The 8,534-nt window shown below is 35.0% G+C and overlaps 1 pseudogene; it reads left to right on the top strand.

Moving 5' to 3' along the window:
• The first annotated feature begins 6,912 nt into the window (after window positions 1-6,912).
• On the top strand, window positions 6,913-8,021 carry LOC141523729 (palmitoyltransferase ZDHHC6-like; annotated as a pseudogene).
• The last annotated feature ends 513 nt before the right edge of the window (window positions 8,022-8,534 follow it).

The raw sequence follows: 8,534 nt of genomic DNA, 5'->3' as shown, positions 1-8,534 counted from the left end.
TTTTGCACTTTTTTTATTAAATACCTGGAAATTCTTGACTTTTCATTTCTCCATATGCATTTAGTTACTATTTTTCTAGCTCACTAAAGTAATTTTTTGGAAGTTTGATTGCAATGGCATTAAATAAGTAGTTTAGGGGCAGTTAGGTAAGGCAGTGGATAGAGCACCAGCCCTGGAGTCAGAAGTACCTGAGTTCAAATCTGGCCTCAGACACTTAATAATTACCTAGCTGTTTGGCCTTGGACAAGCCACCTAGCCCCATTACCTTGCAAAAACTAAAACAAACAAACAAACAAACAAGTGAGTAGTTTAATTTAGGCAGAATTATCATTTTTATTATATCAGCTCAGTCAATCCATGAGCAGTTGATATTTGCTCAGTTGTCTGCATCTGATTTTATCTGTAGGAAAATTGTTTTATAGTTGTTTTCACAGAATTTCTGAGTCTGCCTTAGCAGGTAGACTCCCAAGTATTTTATGTTGCCTGAATTTATTTTAAAATGGGATTTTTCTTTCTAACTCTTGCTGCTGTATCTTACTAGTGATATATGTGTGTATACACACACACACACACACACACACATATGGGTGTATATATATATATATATATATACATATACACACATATGTATATAAATGCTAAGTATTTATGTGGATTTATTTTATATCTTGTGACTTTGCAAAAGTTGCTAATTGTTTCCATTAGTTTTTTAGATGACTTTTTTTAGGGTTCTCTAGGTATACCATCATGTCATCTACAAAGAGAGAGTTCTGTTTCTTCCTTCCCAATCCTAATTCCTCTAATTTCTTTTTCTTCTCTTATTGCTGAATCTAACATTTCAAATACCACATTGAATAGTGGTGGTGATAATGGATATCCTTGTTTCACCCTCATCCTTTGGGAATGCCTCTAGCTTATTCCCATTGCAAATAATGCTGGTTGATGGTATCAGATAGATACTGCTTATCATTCTAAGGAGTAATCCATTTATTCCTATGCTCTCTAGTGTTTTTAGTACCAATGGGTGCTGTATTTTGTCAAAGGCTTTTTCAGCATCTATTGAGAGAATCCTATGATTTTTATTAAGTTGTTATTGATTATAATAAATTATACTGACAGTTTTCCTAATATTGATCTAAGTCTGCATTCTAGAATAAATTCTGCTTGGTTATAGTGCATTTTCTTAGTGATAATTTGCTGTAATTGCTTTGTTAAGATTTTATTTAAGATTTCTGCATCTATATTCACTAGGCAAATTGGTATATAATGTTCTTTCTGTTTTGATTCTTCTCGGTTTAGGTATCAGCACCATATTGTCATCATAGAAGGTATTAGGTGGAATTACATCTTCACCTATTTTTCCAAATAGTTTATAAAGAATTGGAACCACTTGTGCCTTAAATGTGATAGAATTCACTTGTGAATCCATCTGGCCCTGAAGAATTTTTCTTAGGGATTTCATTAATGGCTTGTTGGGTTTCTTTTCTGATATAGGGCTATTTGGGTATTTAATTTTCTCTTCATTGAACCTGGGCAACTTATATTTTGTCAATATTCATCCATTTCACCTAGATTACCAAAATTATTGGCATACATTTAGACAAAATAGTTCCAAATTATTACTTTAATTTCCTCCTCATTGGAGGTGAGTTTACCTTTTTCACTTTTGATACTAATGATTTGAATTTCTTTCTTGTTTTTTAATGAAATTAACCAAAGGTTTATCTATTTATTGGGTTCTTTTCATAAAAGCAACTCTGGATTTTGTTTATTAGTTTAATAGTTTTCTTGCTTTCGATTTAATAAGTTTTTCCCTTTAATATTTAGAATTTCTCATTTGATATTTAATTGGAGGTTTTAAATTTCTTCTTTAACTTTTTTAGTTGCATGCTTAGTTTATTGATTTCTTCTATCTCTATTTTATTCATTTAAGCATTTGGAGAAATAATATACTCCCTAATAATTGCTTTGCCTGTATCCCGTGAGTTTTGGTATGTTGTCTCATTATTGTCATTATCTAGGATGAAATTATTAATTCTATCTATAATTTGTTGTTTGATTTACTCATTCTTTAAAATGAGGTTATTTAGTTTCCAATTAGTTTTAGGTCTATCTCCCCATGGCCCATTATTATATGTGATTTTTATTGCATTATGATCTGAAAAAGGAAGCATTCACTATTTCTGCCTTTCTGCCTTTGATTATGAGGTTTTTATGCCCTAGTACTTGGTCAATTTTTGTGTAAGTGCCACGTACTGTAGAAAAAAGATATATTCCTTTCTATTCCCATTCAATTTTCTCCAAATGTCTGTCATGTCTAGGTTTTCTAACATTGTACTTACTTCCTCAATTTCTTTTTTGTTTATTCTATGGTTAGATTTATCTAAACCTGAGAGAGGGAAGTTAAATTCTCCTGCCAGAAAGATTTTTCTTTCTAGGTCTTCCTGTAGCTCATTCAGTTTCTCCTTGAAGAATCTGGATGCTATACCACTTGGTGCATACATATTTAGTATTGAAATTGCTTCATTATCTATGGTATCTTTTAGGAGGATATACGTTCCTTCCTTATTTCTTTTAATTAGATCTATTTTTTTTAGGTTTTATTTTGCAAGGCAAATGGGGTTAAGTGGCTTGCCCAAGGCCACACAGCTAGGTAATTATTAAGTGCTTGAGGCTGGATTTGAACCCAGGTACTCCTGACTCCAGGGCTGGTGCTTTATCCACTGAGCCACCTAGCTACCCCAATTAGATCTATTTTTGCAGCTACTTTATCTGAGATAAGGATTGCTACCCCTGCCTTTCTCACTTCAGCTGAAGCATAATATTTTGTGCTCCAACCTTTTACCTTTATAGTATCTCTCTGCTTCAAATGAGTTTCTTGTAAACAGCATATTGTAGGATTCTAGCTTTTAATACACTCTGCTATTCACTTATATTTTATGGGAGAATTAATCCCATTCACATTGAAAGTTATAATTACTAACTTTTTATTGCCCTTCATGCCATTTTCCCTCATTTTGTATTTTCCCTTTTTTTACACTTTATCCATATTCCCCAGTATTTTGTTTTTTAATATCACCTCCTTTGGTATGTTAGCCCCCTTATATCCAGCCCCCTCTTCTTTCTTTCCCCTTTCCCTTTGCCCCTTCTTCCTTCCCTTCCTTCTGTTTGTTCCTCTTTTCCTCCCCCTCCCCACTTCCCCTCTTAATACTTGAAAAGTAAGATAAGTTTCTTAACTGAGTGTGTGTGTGTGTGTGTGTGTGTGTATGTATCCTTCTTTGAATCAAATCTGATGAGAGTAAGATTCAAGTGGTTTTCACTTCTTCCCTACTTCCCCTCTAATGCAATTGTTCCTTTGCACCTCTTCATGTAATGTAATTTAGCCCATTCAATCTTCTTCATCCTCCTTTCGCTTTACTATGCCCCTTTTATAAGGAGATATTTATTTTAAATCATCCTATCAAAGTCATGGATATATATGAATGTCCATTACTGCTGGCTAAGTATATTCTCTCTAATAGAGTTCAGTTCTCAAGAGTTATGAGAATCTTTTCTCCCAGGAGGGGCTATAGCCAGTTTCATATTATTGGATAGCAGTTTTTTTCTTTTCCCCTTTTTAACTTTTCATGATCTCTTGAGTCTCCTGTTTGAATTTAAAATATTCTATTTAGCTTTGGTCTTTTCATTAGAAAAAAAGTTGAAAGTCTCTGATTTCATTAAATGTCCATCTTTTCCCTTGGAAGAGAAGGCTCAGTTTTTCTGGATAGTGAATTCTTGGCTGCATTTCAAGCTCTCTTGCTCTTCAGAATATCATATTCCAAATCCTTCGATCCCTTAGTGTTGATGTAGTTGGGTACTGGGTAATCCTTTCTGTGGCTTCTTGGTATCTAAATTGTTTCTTTCTGGCTGCTTGCAAGATTTTTTCTTTTATCTGATAGTTCTGGAGTTTGGCCACAATATTCCTTGGTGTTTTTGTTATGGGATAATTTTCAGGAGGTATTAATGTATTCTTTCAATAACTATTTTGCCCTCTGTTTCCATGATATCAGTGCAATTCTCCTTCAGTATATATACTGAAGTATGAAAACTAGGACTTTTTTCCTCCTCAAAGTTTTTAGGAAGTCCAATGATTATTAAATTGTTTCTCCTGGATGTATTCTTCAGGTGGGAGGTTTTGCCAGTGAGGTATTTTACATTTTCTTCTATTATTTATTTTTTTGGTTTTGTTTAACAGATTCTTGTTGTCTCATGAAGTCATTAGTTTCCACAGATTCCAATCTCTCTTTTAAAGAAGAATTTTCTTCATTTACCTTTTGCAAATCCTTTTCCAGTTGGTTATTTTTGAAGGAGTTTTCCATTTTCCTAATTGTGGTTTTGAAAGAATTATTTTCTTTTTGCACTTGTCCAATTGTATTTTTGAAGAATTTCTTTTCTTCCTGCAAGATGTTAATTTTCTCTTGCAAAGTGTGAATTTTCTCTTATGTTTCTATTCCCAATTTTTCCATTTGATTTTTAAACTTCTTCCTGATTTCTTCTAAGAAGGCTTTCTGGACTGTAGACCAATTCATATTCTCCTCTCAAGCTCTAGTCCTCTCTGAATTAGGCCTTGGCTTCAAGGTAACATTCAATGGACCCTGAATTCTTTGTCCTTTCTTAGTTTTCCTAGGATCTTGTGTTGGGGAGGGGCTGATTCATATATCTTTGGTGTTGAGATCCCCAGAGGCTTTGCTCATTGGGCTTAGGGACTCCAAGTGGGCTGGCTAATAGGGGATGCCAGATGTTTTCTCTGGAGTTTCTGTGACTTTGATTAGTGGCCCACTCCCTAGGACTGGTGTGGGGTGGGTGGTTTAGGGAGTCCACAGATTCTGGGTTACCTTGGAACAATACGATATGGGCCCTGGGGATATATAGTTAATCTACTTAATCTTTAATCTGCACTGAGAAAGATCTGTAGCCTGGAGGGTAGGGGGAGCTGTTACTGTGTTTGTTCAGGAGAGTAGCACTTTCTCCAACAACTATTGGGGGGGGGCTGGACTCAACTGGAAACACAGGGACTTCACAGAAAATACTGGGGCTCACATCTCTGGTCTTCCAGTCCAAGGGATTTGACTGGATAGATGTCTACTTGCCACTGCACTGGACCTCTCCCAACCACCACATACACAGTCAAAGTTTCTGTCACTGTCATCAAGTTAGTCCCCAAGCCTCATCCCACATAGCCCCTGTGCTGGTTCTCTGTTCTCTATCCCAGGCTTGCCTATGCTCCCCTGTGACAGACTTTGCTGTTTGATGTTCCTTTAGGGTCTTCTCTGGGTTTTACATATCCAAATTCTGTTAAAAGATCTGATTCATGTAAGTTCCAAAGTCAGACAGTGACTATCTTCTCTCTACTATCTTGGTTGGAAGGCCTAATAATACTCTTTATGTCTAAGTCATGTACCCATTTTGACTTTATCTTTAAGTATGAGAAGGTAGTGAGGAAAAATAGGAAGGAGGAAAATATACAATAAATTATTATAGTTTAGTAAGTGAAAATGATAAATTTATCCATAAAATGGAAACAAAGAACAGATTAAAAATTTGAATTCAAAAATATAGTATTTGGGGGGGGATTTTATAAAAATGAGAGATACACACAGATATTAAATAAAGGTCAGGAGAAGAAGTTATGTTCAAAAGTGGGAATAGTAGCCATGATTTCAGGTAAAGTTAAAACTAAAATAGATATAATCAGAAGAGAGTAATAGGGAAACTCTACTATGAAGCAGCTATATTATTCAATAGGGTTTTAGACCATTTAAAATAACTAAACATTATAAAATATCTAAGTTATACCTGCTGAAATAAATACAGGAATTATATGAACATGAACATAAAGCACATTTTATACAAATAAAGTCAGATCTAAATAATTGAAGTGATATTCATTTTTCATGGATAGGTAAAGCCAATTTTAAAAAACACAGTTTTACCTAACAAATTTATTTAATATCATTCCAAATAATTTCTAAAAATTATTTTATTGAGTTAGAAAAATAATAAAGTTTATCGGGAAGAACAAAAGGTCAGGAATTTCAAAGAAATCAGGGGAAATATATATAAAGGAAGTAAATTCAACTGTAGTAGACCTTAAAGCATATTATAATGTGAGAATATTATTGAAATATTAAATGGATACATTTGATTACTTTAAATTAAATTTTAATGTAATTCACATATGCTGCCAAGAATAGAAGGAATGCAGAAAATTGGGAAAAAATTCATAGACAATCTTTCAAATAGGATGTGATTGGATTGGAATATTGCTGTAGAAAAATAAATGATGGACTGGTTTATTTGGAAAAATGACTTATGAAGGAAAATGAAGGAAAAATGCTGTCCTTCAGAGAAACAGATGACAAGAGCCTAACCACAACGCCCGAGGGGCCCACGAGGAGGCGGAGGCTCTGCTGGAAGTGCCAAGGTGACCCGGAGGAGCTTGCTAATAGCCCACGACCTCTAACTGAGCTCGCCCCCCCCCCCCCAAGGGTGGAGGAACCAGCAATGAAAGGATCCTGGGAACGAAGAGGAACATATTCCGGGTTGATTTTAAAACAATGAAATTCACGTGTTCTAGTCAAGACAAAGAACTCTGAACACCATACAGTTAAAATGACTTACTCGGATTTAGCATCCTACAGTTTGAAGGCATGAGTATTAATGAAGATCCATGGACTTATGATACATGAAAATGTGTATACAAAAAAGGAAATTTACAAGGCTTTTAAAATAGAAAATAACTCTCATCATTATGGGTATTCTCTGCTCAGTTATTCGATTTGAAAATCTCCATTAGTTAAAAAGACTGTGCCACTGGGGTTCCATTATAGCTCTTGGCGATATAGCAGTATGATCTACAATGGCCATGATTGACTCGGTTTTGTGGTATTGGCCTTTACATACAACTGGAGGAAGTGTGAATTTCATCATGTTGATAAATTGGACTATCATGATTCTTTACAATTACTTCAATGCCATGTTTGTGGGCCCTGGCTATGTGCCTCTGAGATGGAAACTGGAGAAAGCTCAGGACAGCATGTATCTCCAGTTTTGTAAGGTGAGCCAGGCATATAAGGCATCATGTTCCCATCACTGATGAAAGTGTAACAGATGTGTTATGAAGATGGTCCATCATTGCCCGTGGATCAACAATTGTTGTGGTTACCAAAATCATGTATCATTTACATTGTTTCTCCTCTTATCTTCTCTGGGATGTATTCATGCTGCTTTCATCTGTTATGACCACGTATACTCAGCTTTATAATAAGATCTCCTTTGGTTGGAATACAGTAAAGACTGATATGAGTGCAGCTAAGAGAGATCCTCTTCCTATTATACCATTTGGATTATCTGCATTTGCTGCCTCATTATTTGCTTTGGGATTGGCTGTAGGAACAACTACAGCAGTTGGTATGTTGTTTTTCTATCCAGATGAAAGTAATTCTTAGAAATAAAACTTCTATTGAATCATGGATTGAAAGAGAAGGCCAAAGATAGAATTCAGTATTATCAGATAAATGAAATCTTTGTTTTCCCCTATAGCATGGGAAGTAGATGGCAGGACTTTAAACAAGTGTTTACATGGTCTGGGTTTCCTGAAGGAGATGGACTAGAATGGCCAATTAGAGAAGGATGTCATCCATACAGCTTGACAATTGAACAGCTGAAGCAGAAAGCAGACAAGAGAGTAAGAAGTGTCTACTATAAAGTAATAGCTAATTATAGTGGTGCTTTCTGCCCTTTCAATAAAGGTATCAAAATTTTCTTCACAACCCCATGTACTGAAGAACCTCAGATTAGCCTAAAGAAAGGAGAACTGATTTTAAGATACTGGATGTATGGAGACAAAATTCTTGATGATTTGGCTACAGGAGATGGGTCCAGAATATGTGGATGGTTCCCTAGGAAATGTGTGGGAAAGTATCACAATGATGCTGAATGAAACTAACCAAGTATCTGAAGGAGAGAAGAAAAATAGATAACTAATGTTTTAGGAAATAACTTATCCTTTATGCCCACACCATTATTTGAAGATTGTATATACAACTACAGAATTATGCAATGGGCCTACTCTGGATAAAGTGTCTTTGAATCCAAACCTGTTCTCATCAATCCTCTCCTAAAGGGGGGAACACTTCTCCCAAGTAAACATTATTGAATTTTCTATAGAATTTAATTTTTTAAAATTGTATTGCACACTACGGACCTCACCTACAGATGTAGTTCTTCCCTCCCAGGAAAAATCTGCAAGTGACATATTGCTTTTGCTCCTTCCTCAGTCGCTGTTTCTTATCCAGTAGAAACTGTAGAATATATTTTGTCAGGTTAAATACAAAGCTCAATTTTGTTACCTGTGTCTTTTAATAATGCAGATTTTTGTCAATCATAAATAAAAAACCAAAGAGTGTTCTCTTAAAAAAAAGAAACAGAAGACAAGTAGAAATAAGCATAGCTGGATTTTATATAGATGAGTTATATGAGTATATATGTATATG

The sequence above is a fragment of the Macrotis lagotis genome, chromosome 1 (genome assembly GCF_037893015.1).
Source record: "Macrotis lagotis isolate mMagLag1 chromosome 1, bilby.v1.9.chrom.fasta, whole genome shotgun sequence".
Taxonomy (NCBI): domain Eukaryota; kingdom Metazoa; phylum Chordata; class Mammalia; order Peramelemorphia; family Peramelidae; genus Macrotis; species Macrotis lagotis.
Note: the sequence above shows the minus strand (reverse complement) of the source record. Positions and strands in the feature narration are given on the sequence as shown.